The following is a 19966-nucleotide window of genomic DNA, read 5'->3' as shown; positions in this document are numbered from 1 at the left end:
ATTCTCATTTTCAATTTTCACCTGATATGTAGCAATATTATTAAGATTTCCTCTTTAGAAAGCATGAAACTATCATTACAACTGAAACATAGGATTATAATATAGTCTGACATATATATCTAGAAGATTTTGCATTATCTGATATGGATGGAGAGCAACAATAAAAGAAGGAGATGTAATATTATTTACTTTGTCACCTCATATCCTCAAATGCTTTCACCATCAGGATATAACTAAAAATTAACTGATGATTTGACGTGGGAACTTCAAAGATAAAAGGACAAAATAAATATTGAGGTGGGTCTTTATTGCCATAGTTAAGCAATTTTCCATGTTGATACTAATGTAGGAATTTTGAAAGGTTTAAAACATCCTCAGAGGAATGAGTAAGTCATGGGGATAAAAGGCACAGCATAGAAAACAGAGTCGATGACATTGTAATTGCATTGTCTGGTGACAGATGGTAGCTACACTGGGATGAGCATAGCTTAATGTATGTACTTGTGGAATCACTATATTGTACACCTGAAACTAATAAAACATTGTGTGTCAACTGTACTAAAAAAAAAAAAAAAATCCAGGCGCCTGGGTGGCTTAGTGGGTTAAGCCTCTGCCTTCAGCTCAGGTCATGATCTCAGAGTCCTGGGATCGAGCCCCACTTCGGGCTCTCTGCTCGGCGAGGAGCCTGCTTCCCACTCTCTCTCTGCCTGCCTCTCTGCCTACTTGTAATCTCTCTCTCTGTCAAACAAATAAATAAAATCTTTTTAAAAATATCCTCAGAGAAAAATAACAGCACTGTACGTAGCCGCCCATATTCCCACTGAGACTACTTTGGTAGTTTCCTAAACGGACACCCTGTCTCCAGTTCTCCTTCTACTACAAATCCAGGGGACATTCTGAAGAATGGTTTGATCTTGTTTGAATAAGAATCGCTTTCTTTTACATATTCCATTGAATGAAAGTGCTCTGATTGCAAAGACTGTTTTGTTCAAGCAAAGCATCTGGCACATAGAAAAATGCAATATCAATGCATGAATATTGGAAAGGCAAAGAGTAAGGAGGATTTCTCCTTATTATGTTTTTTATTCATCAAACAATCAAAAAAGACATATTAAGGGTCCAATTTATGCAAAACACTTTGTTAAGTGGGACCATAGTTACTGTAGTTTTAAGAAAAGAGGAAAAAGAGAAGAATATAGAAGTTCCTATTGGGCATCTATGGAGAATTTAGCATTTACCAAGTTCTTAGATGAACTATTTACGAGCACTGTGATAGTTAATGTGCTTTGAAAAACTCAATCCTGACCCTTTAGAGTACTGCTGTTATTACTCATATTTTCTGAGGTTTAGATAACTGAAGTAACTTGCCCAATAACTTCTAACTCTTCTGTGCTAGATCAAGGGTTCAAACCGAGGGCTATCTGACTCTAGAACCCAAACTCTTAACCACTATTCTTTTTGTTGTAGGAGTCACCTGCCCATACATCAAGTCAATGTACGATATGTTGGGTATCAAGATACACATGAAACTGATAATAGAACAAAAAAGCACATAATGCTTCCTCCACAAGCACAAGAAACATTTTCTGAAGGAAAAAAGCATAAACTGAAAAAATCCTAAGGTTCGTTAATTTATTTTATAGTTTTGTATCAGAATCTCCTTGAAGATTTATTGCCCATACCATTTATAAAGATTAAAGGTTTTGCCTTAACAAAATATAGAGCAATATATCTTAAGTTTTAGAAAACTGAAGTTAAACTTTCTAATTCTGTAAATGAAATGACATAACTTGTCTTTGACCACCCTACCTCCTTCCTCCTACTCCCTTTCTTTCCATTATCTCACTGCACCAATTACCTCCTCTATCTTGTCCCAAACATCAAGAAATTAAAAAAGAATCCTCCCATTAATCTTCCCTCTGGCAAACAACAGCAACAACAGTACATTTTAAGGAGTAGTAAAACACTTCCTGTTTCTACTTCCTCCTTCTATATTTACTCCTCCATCTGCCATAAACTAGATTCTACATTCAGGGCTTTACAAAACTGCATTTTTACAAGTTAGTGGTAGACTTCTATATGTAGAAACATGGAGGAATAGATATCCTAAAAAGAACTTACCCACACCACTTAAAACAAATGTCCTTCAAACACACTGCTAGTCTCAGAAAAACAGTGAGGGAATTCTTTAAGGGCAGAAACAAAGTCTGAAACCTCACTTGGACCATTAAGTAAACACTAAATCTGAATGATTTGGGAACAAATGCCTATTCCAGCTTGGGGATGGAGATGCAAAGACTTTGGCCGTCCTTAAGGTCTTTCCCTCCAAGTACCTTCAGTAGAATGAAAAGTAACCCTCTTTGTGAGTATTCCTTACAAATCCCATATTAAGTCATAATACTCTAAGATGGCTTATGCAATTCTTTGTGGGTTCTACTTCCTGGGAAAGTAACTGAAAATTATTTTAGGATGATGACATCTCCAATTTGACATCTTGAGAGTTCCATACTTAAAGGTCAACTAAACATGTGCTCCCAGTTTATAAAATATTCATGGGTATTTTTCAGCAAATACAGTACTGAAAATGTATCTTCCCTTCTTTACAATTTTCTTTTTTTTTCTTATGATTTTCTTAATAACATTTTTTTCTCTTTGTTGTGTGAATACAGTATATAATATATGTAACATACAAAATATATGTTAATCGACTGTTTATGTTATCAATAAGGCTTCCAGTCAATGGTATAAATTTTGGGGGAGTCCAGAGTGATATATATATTTGGGACCATGTAGAGGGCTGGAGGCCCCTGACACCAAGGGTATTGAAGGGTCAACTGTAGTCTCAAAATATATAAAGCAAAAATTGATTAAATGAAAGGATGAAACTGACAAAGCTACCTTTTATTGGAAAACATAAAGGAAAAAAACTAAATAGATCAAGGACTAATTCCAATAGTTAAGGAGGTATTACCTTGTTAGGATATTTGACTATTGTAGCACAACTGCTTACAAAATTGACCCAAGGAATTATATGATTAGTTATTGCAGGGAGGACACTTACAGACTAAAAAGCAATTCAGTAGCCTTTAGGATTTCTGTGGGCATACTGAATTCTCCAACTGGTTGTACTTGTGACATTCCTGTCCACACTAAATCCAACCTTTGGATATTATCCACAAAGATGGGCCACTGTGACTGTAACAGCCCCAAAGAAGTAAGATATTATATCTCTTTACCCTTAAAACCTCCATCCTGTCCCCATGATATACAGGAGAAAGGGAAATCCGGAAGAAAAAGGAAGAATGAAAAGATAGACCTTGCTCCCTTTCTCACTACTGGTCCCCAAACTAAGGACATACCTGAAATGGGGTTGGGGAGAGAGCTATACACTGCTTATGAGATTAAAGTTATGATTTGGATGTGGCTGGCTTTTTAGTTCTTAAGGTGGATCTTAATTAACTGTTTTAATATCTGAAATGGTCAGAAAGCTATGGCATCTTCTTAAGATGTCAATAAGGGATATTATTAACTAAACTTTTTCATGTTTATGTTACTAGTCAATATGGCCACCTATCACACTACTACTACTAGTACTACTAGTACTACTAGTACTACTACTTCTTCTTCTTCTTCTTCTTCTTCTCCTTCTTCTTCTTCTTCTTCTTCTTCTTTAATAAGTAGTATTATTCAAGAGGAAAACTACATTGAGTGGAGAGGCTTGGGTTCCATTAGGAATCATACCTGATGCCATTCTATAAAATGAGGGAACTGTCCTAAGTGATCTAGTCTTTGATGATAGATGAGCCACACAGGATTTTTACAGATATTTACTTCCCTCCAAAGAAACACAGATAGAAAAGAAAGACCTCAAAGAACAGATGGAAAATAGGGAAAAGAAAATGAACAATACTGAAACCAGGAACATGATCCAACAATAATAGAAGTACTAAAGATGTAATTCCATTCTCTTCTAAGTAACGTATTTACACTTAACTTCCCATTTTTAAAAATAAGCTTTAAGGAAATTTAATATAAATGTGCAAGTTGCACAGACAGATACTTGGAATAAGAAAGCCAAGAGACCACAAGCCACTACTCTTTCTCCTGTTGCAAAAGATGAATGAAATCACGTATGGGAAGAATATAAGAGAAGCTGGACCACCAACTATGCAAACCACCTGCGAACAATGAGGTCAATAACAAGCTGAGAGCTGGCTGGTCACGGTGGGGACAGGGAATGGAAAGATAATTAGACCATAAGGCTGTGTAAGGCAATTTTCTTACATATGCCTTTTGTTAATGATACAGTGTTAATGAAAGCAGATTTTTGTTTTGATTCTATTATATTTGGCCTGGTGAAAAAAAATGATCACTTACAAGAGCAAACATGAGTTCCAAAATCATGAAGTAATTAGTAATTTAATTAATTAATTTATTAATTAAATATATTGAAAGAAGAATCAAGCAGTATAATGAAATGTCCACCAGTGACTGTCCAATCCAGTATGCTGAAGGACACAGGCCTGAAATCCATAAACTGAGACTGAATTTTTTGCTGATAAAGAAACAGAGGTATACAGAAGTGTTTGAAATGTTAGGTAGAAAAGGTATTTCATTTATGCAAATGTATTAATTTTTTTAAAGATTTTATTTATTTTTTTGACATAGAGAGAGATCAAGATCACAAGTAGGCCTAGGGGCAGGCAGAGAGAGGTGGGGTAGCAGGCTCTCAGCTGAGCAGAGAGCCCGATGCGGGGCTCAATCCCAAGACCCTGAGATTATGACCTGAGCCAAAGGCAGAAGCCTAACCCACTGAGCCACCCAGGTGCCCCTAATTTTTGATAAACTTTAGAAATAGCATGTTGTAGTAGAAGGTGGGTTTTTTGTTTGTTTATATTTTTTGGTCTATATTCTTTTATAGGGTGAATCTGAGCGTCAGTAACTTTCTAGCCCAAGTTTAGGTAAGCAGGCCTCAGGATATTAATAGTATCTCAGATATTAATACTATCTCAAAGAAAACAGTGTCTCCGTGACTAGAAAATAGCATTCTCCTAAGTATCTGACACCAAGTGTGGGAATGTACAGCCAGTGGCTCAACAGGAAAGATCTGACTTACTTGTGAAGTTGATTTACCCTTTGATGTAGATAAATAAAAATGACTATCACATAAAATTTAAAAGACCAATTTACAAAAGCATAGCTAAGCTTTGGAAATATGGTATATCTTATTTGTAAAAATGCAAATTCTCCCCTCCTACACTGTTGGTGGGAATGCAAGCTGGTGCAGCCACTCTGGAAAACAGCATGGAGGTTCCTCAAAAAGTTGAAAATGGAGCGATCCTATGACCCAGCAATCGTACTACTGGGTATTTACCCTAAAGATACAAATGTATCTGAAGGGGCATGTGCACCTGAATGTTTATAGCAGCAATGTCCACAATAGCCAAACTATGGAAAGAACCTAGATGTCCATCAACAGATGAATGGATAAAGAAGATGTGGTATATATATACAATGGAATACCATGCAGCCATCAAAAGAAACAAAATCTTGCCATTTCGACGATGTGGATGGAACTAAAAGGTATTAATGCTAAGTGAAATAAGTCAATCAGAGAAAGACAATTATCATATGATCTCCCTGATATGAGGAAGTTGAGAAGCAAAGTGGGGGGTTTGGGGGGTAGGGAAGGAACAAATGAAACAAGATGGGATCGGGAGGGAGACAAACCATAAGAGACTCTTAATCTCACAAAACAAACTGAGGGTTGCCGGGGGGAGGGGGGCAGGGAGAGGGTGGTTGGGTTATGGACATTAGGGAAGCTATGTGCTATGGTGAGTGCTGTGAAGTGTGTAAGCCTGACAATTCACAGACCTGTACCCCTGGGGCTAATAATACACAATATGTTAATAAAAAATAAAAAATTAAAAAAAATACAAATTCCCTTTGGAATTGTGGAATATCAACATGACGTCAAAAAATAGCACATTTTCACCTCTATAGTTGATTTAGTATGATTCCCTTTAAAGATGAGGCAAGTTCACTGTGTTGAATAGTGAACATTCTGATCCTTTTGACATCATGATTAACTATTTAATAGAATCTATAATGAGATTAGAGCAACAACGTAATTTATGTGTAAACATATTTTTCTTGAAGAGCTATCCTGAGTGCACGAAACAATGAAATTCTAACTACTATAGTCAGAGAAAAATCATCTTTCTCCTCTTCCTTCCCCCTTCCCACCTCTGCCTGCCCTTTCCCCTCTCTTTCTCCTCTTACTTTGCAATCCCTGATGCTGTTCATGCCAATGTAAGGAGAAATACAGTTTGCAAGGACCAACAGAAATACGGGTCCATTCAAAAAACCAGTGTCCACCATTAAGACATTCTGGAAGTTCAAAGCACATCTATAAGCTGTCAAAATTATTACATGTCTTACAGTCAAACATTAGATATATGTTTTTGAGAAATAGTGAAAAGTTCAGAATGGAAGCATCTAGCAAACAAAGAGAGAAGGAACCATATTTTGTTACCCCTAATAGCAGGTCCCATTCCCAGGAACTATATGATATCAAAAGAAACTTTTAAAAAATATCTGAATTTTATAGGAGTGTATTTAGAGCATGTGCAGGTTCTTTCATATTTGCATCAAGTAATTGTTAAATGAAGACGCATACTTTTTGGAGCTGCACTGATGTTCTTGGAAGCTGCCATTTGTTTCAGTTCCCTCTTTCCCAGTAGATGAATTATAGATAACAAACTCTAAAACTCTAATAGTAATTGCCTTGAAGGTGTTCCTATGTTCTTGTCCCTAGCTATGAGATATAATTAAAGGAGAGCAAGTCTTTCCTGCATAAATAATTTCTTGCCTTATAGAAATGTTTAGTCTTTAAGGCATGGAGAGGTCTTACTATAAATCTAAGTTGTTTCCCAGACAGGGTAATTTATTACTGTTATAACAATAGGCTAAAAAAAAAAGAGCACAGAAATTGCCTTATTTCGTGTGCAAAAAAATAGAGATGCCATTATATTAATTTCTTACTGTAAAAATTTCATACTGTAAATTCCATTCTCTCTCCACTATGCATATATAAATTTCCACAATTTGTCCTTTTTTTAATCTACCATAATTAGACACACCTGTTAGGAATTATCTGAAGGCTGAGAATGGTTATTAAGATTATATATGCTCAAAAATTGCACTCTATCCACAAGTGATAGAACATAAAAGAGCCAACACCCAAAAGGACACTTGAGAACTTAAAAAGATAGAGAAAATACTACAGAACTGTTAAATAATCATAATGTTAGAGTTGGGGCCATACGTTCTCATAAATTTCACACACACTCTCCACACTGGCTTTAGTCGATGTATACCACATACTCAACAAATTCCCTAGGAAGATGTGATATACAACTAAGGATTTGCATTTGCAGTTTTGCTAGTGTTCTAGATTGCTAAGCAAATCCATTCGTTCACTGATTTCAGCAAATATGTATTGGGTAGCTAGGTTATGTGGGAAGAACTAGTTAAGATAGTGAGCCAAACAAAGCCCAAACTGTGGTTCTTTAATAGGTCTATTATTTTCCTCTATCATTTTAAAATTTTCAGTGTCCTTTCGCATCTTGGCCCTTCTAATGTTCTATGTCTTGGGGAGCTGTGTATCATTTCTGAAGACAAGAATTTAGACTAGAAGGATGAGGCCAGTGATGAAAACAAGTCTATAGTGTGGTATCAGGTGGTAATAAAGGGAAAAATAGATCAGCAGGAAGGATAGAAAGTGATAAGTTATATTTAGTTTACTAAGGCAAGACATTTTATTATGTGTTTGTTTTTTCCATTAAAGATTTGAGATTAGACATAAAACCCCTTGAAAAGTGTCTTGATCTTTCAGTAATAGCAAATATAGACTGAATGCTAACCAACTCTCTTACAAGAATGTAAGCTCCACAGAGTGGAACCTTTGTCTATTCTGTTCATGCTGTATCCCCAGCCCCGAAAAGTTCCAGGTAGACAGAAGTATTTGTAGAATGAATGAAAAATGTGTATGTCAAGCTCTGTTCTAGGTACTTAGGAAACTGATTTAATCCTCACAATAACCATGTAATATAGGTACAATTCTATTCCCCATTTTACAGATGCAGACAGTGAAGCAAGGAATGGCTAAGAGACTTGCTAATAAATAGTAGAAATGGGATTCAAACTCAGGTGGTAGGCTGTAGAGTTCTTGCCCTTTACCCCTTGCTAAACTGTCTCTTATATAAGTCAGTACCATACTTACAAAAGGCAATGTGCTTTGCTCTGTTTTAATAAGCTCTGTAAAATTAAAAATTCCAAGAAGGGCGTTGCTAATAATTCCCATAGAACACGAAAACAAATTATTCTCTCGGTATTACATGCAACTGAAAATCTGTAATCCTTTAAAAACACAGACACACATACAAATGTAAGTTCCAAATTCTTAAAGTAAATAACTTATTGTGTAATTTATAAATTACCAGGGTGGAATTTAGGGTGAGAAGGAGACTATTAATTTTTCTTTGACATTTCAGCCTTTTTGAATTGTCAAATTATTATAAGAATGTATTATTTTGGTAATCCAAATGACTTATTCTATAAATGACATAGATGAACATTCACTAACATGGGAAGACGTCAAAGATTTAGATCTTATGTGACAGAGAATTATAGGACCCTCTAATACAATTCCAATTCACAAAATATATTTTCAAATATAAGATGGCTCTATAAATAGTGAGTTTGTGTTTTTATAAAGGAAAAGGGTGTAGGAAACATTTACCAAACGATTAACAGTTAGAAATATAATATGGAAAAAATAAGAAATAAAATTAGAGGGGTGCCTGGCTCAGTCTGTTAAGTGTCTGCCTTCCTCTCAGGTCATGATTTCAGGGTTCTGGGATCACCCTCCCCCCTTACCCCACTGTTGGGCTTCCTGTTCCATGGACAGTCTGCTTCTCCATCTCTCTCTGCCCCTCGCCCTGCTTGTGCTCTCTCTCTCTCTCACTCTCTCAAATAAATAAGTTAAAAAAGTAGAAAAAAATGAGATTAGAGAATTTTACCCTCTATATTACATATTCTAGTAATGTTTAAATTTCTCTATTAAACATGCAATTTTTTCTGCTTTACTGAAGTATAACTGACAAACAAAACTGTAAGATGCTTAAAATGAACATCGTAATGATTTGACATATACGTACATTGTGAAGAGGTTTCTCCCATCTAGTTAACATACCCATCACCTCACATGTATATGTATGTGTGTGTGTGCACATTTGTGTATGAAAACATTTGAAAATGAAATGAAAACATTTATGTTCTACTCAGCAAATTTCAATTATACTATACAGTGTTATCAGCTATAGTCTCCATATTATACATTAGGTCTTTATATTCATCTTATAGCTGAAAGTGCACACCCTTTTACCAGCCTAACCCTATTTCCCCTACCCCCTAGTCCCTGGCAACCACTTTTCTACTCTCTATTTCTAGGAGTTTGACTTTTTTTTTTTTTTTCCTACTTATAAGTGATACCATGCAGTCTTTGCCTTTCTCTGTCTGGTTTACTTAACTTAGCATCATGCCCACAATCCACGTTGTTGCAAAACGTGCATTGCTTTTGCAACAAATAAAATCACTAATAAAAGATGATATCTTTAAGAGAAAACATGCCCTTCAAAAGATTAAAATTTCATACCTTACTCAAAAAGGACTCAAATTATGCTGATATAGAACAGTTGAGGTGCTTTCCTATAGATCTAAACTATCAGAAGGTGGCAAAAGACCATTCATGAGAAAAGAGTACATGGAAGCAAACATACCTGCCAGTCTCCAGACACTATGATGGTTCCACTGTAGGAAGGGTCATCTGAGCCGTTCCTATTTCTGAAGTCGTCCACTTCTAAATGTATATCCTGACACCTCAGCACCTGAACGAAGTCTTCAATATTTGATCCTAATGTAGTCAATGAAGGAAGGAGCATAACAGCAAGAAAATCAACAACAAAGCTTGAAAAGAAGAATGATTTCTTTTCATGTTAAGGAATACTCAGAAGAACATGGTAAAGACCTTCACTCTCTGAGAATAGGCTGAAATTACTTCTGATGCTGGGACATGAAATCTGGTCTACCATCTTCAATGGAACAGACTCCTTTCAGAAATATGTTAATACATTTTATAATTCTTATAAAGTTAAAGGGTTAGAAGGTTTATTGCAATTCTTACAGAAATAAAACTTCTTAGTGATTTTTACGAACTCTGCCAGAATTCTGTTTGTAACTACAATATTTGTAACTACAAATACTATATACAAAATACATACCTCATAACCTGGGCTTGTCCTACTGATACAAATCAGTCCTACTCATTATCTAAACTGCTATGTCTGGTTAACCTACCAATGATATTTACTGTCCCGGTAACCCATTCAAAAACCCATTCAAAACCCATTCAAAAACTTTATGAAACTAAGTTAATTTGATATTTTCCATGATGTTCATTGTTTTTTCTTTTTTCTTTTTTTTAATTTATTTGACACACACAGAGAGAGATCACAAGTAGGCAGAGAGGCAGGCAGAGAGAGAGGAAGGGAAGCAGGCTCCCTGGGGAGCAGAGAGACCAATGCGGGCTCGATCCCAGGACCCTGAGATCATGACCCAAGCGGAAGGCAGAGGCTTAACCCACTGAGTCACCCCAGCGCCCCTCCATTATTTTTCTTGATTTGAAAATGTGCCCATCAATTTCCTTAATTTGAAAACGAAGCAAACTGTGGAATACACACCACTTTCTCCTCCTAGCATCTCAAGCTGTTTTTAATGTAGAGTTTTGCTGCTCAGGTTTTATTTCAAAAGGTCTTTGATGATAAAAATCAAGAGTAAATTGAGTCCCTATTTCTCACCTGTATTATTGATGACCAACAGACTGGTAAAAGGAGACTGTGAGGATTGTTTCAGAGGAAGGAAATACACACTTGATGAAAGCTTCCAACAATGAGTGTAATTAGACACCAGATGCACTATCTTCTTGAAAATGGTGGGGGCAAAAGGAATACCATGTACCAGCAACCTAAGTAAAAGAAAATAAAAATGCAGGTATAAAACATTTTCCCTCTAAGTCACAAACATGCTATATAAATGCCAACCTATGGAAATTCAACACGCAAATATGGCCTTTAGTTACATAAAGTGAAAATGTGATTAATCTGAAAATGGGCTCGAAATTTTCCATAAATCATTCTCACATTGCAAGATGTCCCAGGATAACAGAGGATCAAAAGGAGAAGGTGAGATCCAAGTGGGTTCTTCTGTGGGTGCAATGGTTGATAGGACAGCGGTTTAATGATTTGATGGGAAACCAGGAGCCTCCAACAGCCTGTCTACATGGTTTTAAAGGGAAAGAAACCTGATTTCACACTGCCCTCAGACTTGTGATGTGCACAATTTCAAGTAAAATTTCAATTTTCATTGGCCATTGTTTTATACATAATTTAATTTTCACGAAACTAGAGGACATATTTATGTACTATTTCAGATCTTAGAATTCATTTTTCCAGCTCAGACATGAGTAAAAGTCTTTCAAGTAATCTTTTTGTTTCTCTAATAAGGTTGTGAGTCTTGTCTTTTTGATGACTACTTTCTCATCAGACATCAGGCTCTATCTCCCTCTTCCTCACTCTCAGCCTATTTCACAGGGAAAAAATGAAGTCCCTCAGACAGAAACTCCCTCTGTTCTTATCATCCCCCACAAAAACCCCAGAAAACATATCTATCCTATCAGTGTTCCTCTCTGTTGTCACAGATGCTGTCTCTGCTCCCTATCAAAGTCAGTTCTCAATATTGTTCTGGATCCAGACCCCTGACGCCCTCCCCGCGACCTTGCTCAGTTAGCTCATCTTCAGTTATTTCGAGCATATCCCATCATCACTGAAGCTTGTTCTAATGTCTCTCATTTACTAAAAAACAAAGAAAAAAGAAACATCCTCCTAATTTCAATCTCCCTTTGGCTACTATTATTCTTTCTACTTCTCTCTGTGGTCAAGCAAAAAGAGTTGTCTATTTTCAGAACTTTTCTTCTTAAAACCTTTCATGACTTCCCTTTTGCCAAATACAGTTGATGCTTTCTGCTCTACCCTGGTGTTCTCCCCCTCTTATTTCCTTGGCTTTGCCAATCTTGGCTCAAATGTGACCATTTCAATGAGGCCAACACTATAATGAACACTTAACTCCCACCAGACTTTCCCAACCCCTTACTCTATTGTGTGTAACTTACTATATAACTTATTTAGTTTTTATATTTGTTATTTGTTACCTTTTCCTCCCAACAGAAGGTAAACACCACAGCACCTAAACAATGCCTAACTCATAACAAGCTTCAATAAAGATTTGTGATATAATGAACAATTAACATCTTTAACAATTTAACAATTAACATCTTTATTGGGTAATTATTTCACTAGTATTTTTCTTCCCCAGAAGATGTAAGTTGAAAGGCCTTGTCAACTCTGCTCACTACTGTAGGATAACAGTTATAGGCAGTACAAAAACTTTGTTAAATGGGTGAAGAAATTAATAGACGTATTTCCTTCACATTTAAACTTTTTGCATATATTGATGAGAGAGATTTAAAGTAGTCTGATATTTACAAGGACAAAAGAATTTTCCTTTCATGTCTCAAATGTAAGAAGCGAAGCCTTGCCATGGCCCAGACCTGTTGTTTCCAGAGACTTCCAGTACTGATGGCCTTTCTCAATCCAGACAGAGAACAAGGAGCCTGATGCATTTCAGATCAGTTTCAGTATCTCTTGTTTCACTGACTTTCTCCTGTTTCTGAATGCCAACATCTGCAACCATGTAATAAACCATTATAACCGGGTATGTTATTTGTACTTTCTCTCTACAAACTTTGAAAAAAAAACAGACTATTTGTTCTCACAAGTTAAGCTACTAATACCCATAACTCATATTCAAGTTGTTCAGACAACTCTAATTGCAATGAGTGAGTAAATTCATTTTGGGGGGTGGTTTAGGCTTCTTGGGAAGCATTTACTTTTTCATACCAATAGCATCTCTTCACTAAGGGACTTTTGCAGAGCAAGGTTTATACAAAAAATGATAAAAGGTTTATACAAAATATAATAAAAATTTATTTTATTTATTTTAGAGAGAGAGAAAGCACACACACAAACATGGGGAGGGACAGAGGGAGAGGATCTCAAGCAGAGTCCATGCTGACTGAGCCTGACGCAGGGCTCAACTCCGTTACCCGGAGATCACGACCTGAGCCGAAATCAAGAGTTGGATGCTTAACCCCCTGAGCCACCCAGGTGCCCCTATAGCTGAATTTCTACAAGGTCTCCACTTCCTCCACAACTCCTCCACAGGATTAGTTCATCACTGATGACTGACATCCCAGTGACTATTTCAAGACACTAGTTTTAAACAATAAAAAGTCCAGGAAGGACCTCCTATTTGAATCCTATATATGCCTCACAGCAGCTGATATGGTTCTGACTAATCATTCAATTTTTCCAAATCTCAGTTTTCTCCCTGCTTAACAAAGTTATTATGGGAATTAAGAATAACATAACCCAACAGCTGAGCACAATGACTGGTACATAGTTAGCTCCTATATTCTTCTAATTATTAGTTTTACCAACTAAACTAAGGGAAGATATCACCTTATTTATCTATTCTTTATGAATACATCAATTAGAATTAATTTATTGCCTAAGTAAGAGTACATTTTTATAGGAAATGGCAAGTAACAGATGAAGTCAGAAGTCATGGCATTAGCAGAGAGCTATTGATGATATGGGGAAGTGGGCACTGTAATAGAGTCATTACCTAGCACCAAGTCTGATTATGTTAGATATAAAACAATTATGACACTTTTAAAAGTGGGCAACCTTATTTTATATCTAATAAACATTCTTGGCAGAATTCCACACAAGAACGTACAAAATATGAATTAATATATCATCATTTTCTGTTTTCTCTTTCTAATTTTCTGCTAGACACACATCAGTATATCTGGCCCATCAACTGTTGATTTGCCTTCTAGGTTCACAAAGACTTCACTGAGAATTGTCATGGAAACACCATAATTTATTATGCCCTGGTCAGTATACTTCTTAAGGTCACTGTAAAGATCTAAAAAGCAGACAGGGTGCCTGGGTGGCTCAGTGGGTTAAGCCGCTGCCTTCAGCTCAGGTCATGATCCCAGGGTCCTGGGATCGAGTCCCACATCAGGCTCTCTGCTCAGCAGGGAGCCTGCTTCCCTTCCTCTCTCTCTGCCTGCCTTGTGCCTACTTATGATCTCTGTCTGTCAAATAAATAAATAAAATTTAAAAAAAAATTTAAAAAGCAGACAGTAATAAGATGATGTAATTAAAATTGATAATAAGTACACTAAAATACAAAGTCCTAAAGATTACTCAAAATAGACAAATCTAAACATATTTTCATATTAAAGCTGCCACAATAATCTAATAAAAATATTTCCATGTTCTCTTGTCCTTTAAATCAATTTAATTATTTTTTATCTCTTTTCTCTTTCATAAGATTTAAAATTTCTTGCATCACTAGGACCATGTGTATGTTTGTGTAAGTATGTATATCTACCTAAAAATTCATTAAGCATGGGTAAATTATATTTCCTTCTCTGTATTTTCTAATTTTTCTATACTGAGCATATTATACTTACAATTAAAATAATACTTTACAAAGACCTTGTTGACTTACTTCTAAGTGTTTTTTAAAAAAGACCTTATTTAATCAGTGTCTCTAAAAGAAATGAAAAGTTTTTGCTACTTCAAAAAAGATATTTCAAAGCTTCATTTAATGCTGACATAGAGATCAAATCTGAGTTTTCCAGTGCAATACATTCATGGAAATTTTAGTTGCTATCACATTAAAACCCGGTTTCTGATAATTGAAAACAGGAGGCAGAGGTCCTAGGAATAAATAATGTCAGGTGTATAAGCTTTAAAATTCAACTGATGGAAAATAGAAAATGCAATCAGCCTATCATAGACACTTAGCTATATTCTATGTGATCGTATGGTAAGTTACTGGAAATTTGTTCTTTCCAAAGGCAAAATATACACGTTTTTCACTTTCTGCTGTTAAGGTGGCATCAGAAATGTGCTAATGAAGGATATAATTCTTTCTGGATTACACATTTCATTCCTGTGTAAACTAACATTTCAAAAAATGCGTAAGTCTTTTGAATTCATCTCCAACACCACTACTCATTAAAAGACAGTTTTTTATTAAGTAATTTGTATTTGTTAGCAGCATCTCCTGTTAATTTCAGTAATCAGTTTCCCAAAAATAAGATGCTCTATTTCCAAGTGTTAAATGGGAGCCTTGTTTGAATTATTATTATTTTTTTTTTTTTCAGAGAGAGAGGGAGAGAGAGCAAGCACAGGCAGACAGAATGGCAGGCAGAGGCAGAGGGAGAAGCAGGCTCCCCACCAAGCAAGGAGCCCGATATGGGACTCGATCCCAGGATGCTGGGATCATGACCTGAGCCGAAGGCAGCTGCTTAACCAACTGAGCCACCCAGGCATCCCTTGTTTGAATTATTTTAAATGGGAAAAAATACAGTGCATTACATGTCAACCCCAAACCCCTAGGCAACTTCCTAAAATGTAACTAAAGTAAGTGGAAATTTCAGTATACATATTATATGGATATATGGGTAGACAGATAGATAGACAGCAGGTTAGCATGTAAAAATATATATTGATTATATAGAGATGTGTATATATATATATATATATATATATAATTGGATTTAAAGTACATGAAACATTACTATTACTTCTGGACCACTAAAAAATTAATAAAGTTTTTAATAAACGGTTGCTTTCTTGTGGCAAATGGCTTCTATTAATGCCAATAACTCTCCTGTTGATATGCCATGCTTTTTAAATTATCCCCTGTGATATTCTGACATCAGAGTTGATTCTGAAATATAAAGTAGATTTGGAATACAATTTCAGAACTTTAGGGCCAATTGTTTTGTTAAAAATTATCAATTGCTTTTTTTTTTTTTTTTTTTGAGAGAGAGAGAGAGAGTTCAAGAGTGAGTAGAGGGGAGGGGCAGAAGAAAAGGGAAAGAGTGAATCTAAAGCAAACTCCACACCCAGCACAGACCCCAAGACAGGATTCAATCTCGCTACCCTGATATCATGACCTGATACAAAATCAAGAGTCAGACACTTAACCAATGGAGCCACCCAGACTCCCCATAAATTATCAATTGCTTTTTGTAAACATAATTGTAAATGTTTCTGATATATTAGCCAAAAAATGTTGTATTGAAAGATACACATTTAGAAAGTTACATGTTTAAAACCAAGAGATAAATATCAAGGCACATGTTAATGAGGGAGATACATTGTATTGCTTACTGTATGTACATCAATTTCCACCAAATATTAAATTGGCTTTCTTTTTTTTTTAATTTTATTCATTTATTTGACAGAGATCACAAGTAGGCAGAGAGGCAGGCAGAGAGAGAGAGAGAGAGGAGAGAAAGCAGGCTCCCCGCTGAGCAGAGAGCCCGATGTGGGGCTCAATCCCAACACCCTGAGATCATGACCTGAGCTGAAGGCAGAGGCTTTAACCCACTGAGCCACCCAGGCGCCCCTAAATTGGCTTTCTTATATCTCCAGAGGATTACATGAAATGCCACCCCTTATATTGACACTCGTATTAAAAAGCTACTCCCAGGGGCTTAGGTGACAGCCTAGGTCTATTTCTAACCTATTCTCTCTTAGGTTACCTAACTGGACTTGCCAATGGTCACTCAACTACCAGACATGTAAGCAAATCCAGTCAAAGACATGAAAATCTTTCTAAGTGAATCCACCCTAAATTCCAACCCTCCAACTCATGCACTCAATAAATAGCTATTGACTAAAGACAATAAGCTTGGAGATGGCTGCTTCGTAGCTTTTTTAAGGCAGGAGGAAATGGACTCAGAGGGGAAGTGTATTTTACGTCAGATTTCATGGAGGAAACTTAGAATAAGGTTATACTGCACATTAGACAGCAAAAATTTCTCTTCACTGAGTCCATTTCTGACTTCATTTTTTTAAGATTCTGCCTTGCATCCATTCCCGACTTGCTGAAACTCGTCTTCCCCACCTGCCACTATGTCCTAGGCAGAACATTTGTTCCATCTCTAATTCTCCAAACTTTCTTGTTCACATTCAACACGTTGCTTAATGAACAAAGCATCCTCCTAAGAGGACAACAAAGGATTTTAAATTTAAAAACAATTTTCCCAGCTAAAAGTTTTTTCTATCTAACAATAAAAAAAACTATATATGAAATATTGGAGGGGGAACCTGGGTGGCTCAGTCGTTAAGCGTCTGCCTTTGGCTCAGGTTATGATCCCAGGGTCCTGGTATCAAGCCCCACATAGGGCCCTGCATTGGGCCCCGCATTGGGCTCCCTGCTCAGCGGGAAGCCTGCTTCTCTCTCTCCCACTCCCTCTGCTTGTGTTCCCTCTCTCGCTGTGTCTCTCTCTGTCAAATAAATAAAATCTTAAAAAAAAAAGAAATATTGGATTTTCAAAAAATTTTAAATATACTTGTGATTAATGTAGACAGTGAAGAAAGTTACAGACAAGAAGATACATAAAGCATGGGCCTAAGAACTCACTGGGGAATCAGAATTCCTCCAAAACAAATTTCATCTTTACAAGGTAGTCACTCAAATGGATTACAAACAAGATTCTCTATTTTTAAAAACAGATTATAGAGAATATCTCAAATATTCAATCCTTAAAAAACTATTAGAAGAAAGAAACCAAGAATCACCACCCACGATGTCAGCCTCATCCATGATCTGGGTACTAAGAAGGATTGTGCGGTTTGTTTTATGCTCTTTCAGGAAGGTCTGAACTTGATGCCTTGAAAAAGGATCCAATCCAGCAGTCGGTTCATCCAGTAGCAAAACCTACAGAGCAGGAAGAGTGTGAAAGCATCTTCCACTTCCAAGTGAGGATCTTTAGAAAGTTGCATGGAAGCCCATATGATTTCTAGATTCAAATACAGCCCTCCAGTGGATTCCTCAGAGGCTTTCATGGTCCTTTGTTACAAATATTCCCTTATAATTTAGTAATTAGAGTTTGGACTTTAATAATAGCTTGATAGCTTTCAATATAAATTAATCTTAGGGCACCTCAGTAGCTCATCCAGTTAAGCGTCTGCCTTTAGATCAGGTCATGATCTCAAGGTCCTGGGATCAAGCCCTGTGTTGATCTCCCTGCTTATCCCTCTCCCATTACCGCCCTACCTGCCCCTCCCCACTCATGCTCTCACACTCACTCCCTTTCAAATAAGTAAAATCTTTTTAAATCTTTTTTTAAAAAAGTTAATCTCAAAAAATATTTTTTTTCTCTTACCCGAGGATCTCCTAAAATGGCATTTCCAAATGTTAGTTTTCTCTTCTGTCCACCACTTAAATTTTTAGCAATAATATCTTAAATGTTTTGTATGTCCAATTCCATTATAACTTTTTATCTATTGAAAAAAGCTCTACATAATACAAAATATTTTACTTTAATTAGCTCCTCTAATAATTAGATTCTAAGAACTTCATCTATTAAGCTTTGTTTATGAAAAAATGAAGTAATAGTTCAACAGAAACATGGTCAAGAGCAAAGTATATTATTTTCAAAGGCATGAGTTCTAATATCTTCACCTACCTCTTGTTCTACTTCCTCTGACTGAATCCCTTTTATTCTAGCAAATAGCCTGAGGTTTTCTCTCACAGTAAGAAAGTCAAATTGAATATTGAATTATGGACAAAATCCAAAGTTCTTCCTCATTTCTTCCACATTAGTATTTCAGAGAGTTGAGTATTACAAATAGTGACTGATCCTGTAAATAGAAATTTTAAAGTATTCAACACCAGGATAGTAACTCTAGAAAGAGTGCTAAGATAGGGTATTAATTGAAGAAACTTCACATTTCATAATTGCATAATTAATACATTGAGAAGTTCAGATTATTCTTAACATAAATATCAGGTTCCACAGCAATGCAAAGTGGACATGGAATGACAATAGCAGAGTGGAGATACAAGCATTCTCATGAATTTATATAAATATGAAATAAATAGTTCCTATTCTAAATTACTCAACTGTGTGAAAAAGCCTGCTTTAGAGAAGCGTTTTTGTTTTACACAATCTGATTGAGGAACCTGCTTTATCAACCAACTTGCTTCTTTTCTTCTTTTTTTTTAATGTTACATTAGTCACCATAAAATATATCATTAGTTTTTGATGTAGTTTCCATGATTCATTGTTCGTGTGTAACACTCAGTGCTTCATGCAGTACATGCCTTCCTTAATACCCATCACTGGGCTCACCCATCCTCCCACCCTACTTCCCTCTAAAACCCTCAGCTTGATTCCCAGAGTCCATAGTCTCTCATGGTTCATCTCCTCCTCTGATCCCCCCCCCTTTATTTTTCCCTTCCTTCTCCTAATGTCCTCCATGCTATTCCTTATGTTCCACATATAAATGAAACCATACGGTAATTGCCTTTCTCTGTTTGACTTATTTCACTTAGCATAATTCTCCCAGTTCCAGCTATGTTGATGCAAATGGTGGGTATTCACCCTTTCTGAAGGCTGAGTAATATTCCATTGTATATATGGACCACATCTTCTTTGTCCATTCATCTGTTGAAGGGCATCTCAGCTCCTTTCACAGTTTGGCTATTGTGGACATTGCTGCTCTGAACATTGGGGTGCATATGGCCCTTCTTTTCACTACATCTGCATCCTTGGAATAAATACCCAGTAGTGCAATTGCTGGGTCATAGGGTAGCTCTATTTTTAACTTTTTGTGGGACCTTCACACTTTTTTCCAAAGTGGCAGCACCACCTTGCATTCCCACCAACTGTGTAAGCGGGTTCCCCTTT

General features: G+C 36.3%; 1 pseudogene; it reads right to left on the bottom strand.

Moving 5' to 3' along the window:
- LOC111158052 overlaps nt 1-19966 on the bottom strand; it is a 62464-nt pseudogene that overhangs the window by 11779 nt on the left and 30719 nt on the right.

Source organism: Enhydra lutris, unplaced genomic scaffold, assembly GCF_002288905.1.
Source record: "Enhydra lutris kenyoni isolate GAN:26980312 unplaced genomic scaffold, ASM228890v2 scaffoldscaffold57, whole genome shotgun sequence".
NCBI classification, from domain to species: Eukaryota; Metazoa; Chordata; class Mammalia; order Carnivora; family Mustelidae; genus Enhydra; species Enhydra lutris.
This window is presented reverse-complemented; position numbering and strand designations above follow the sequence as displayed.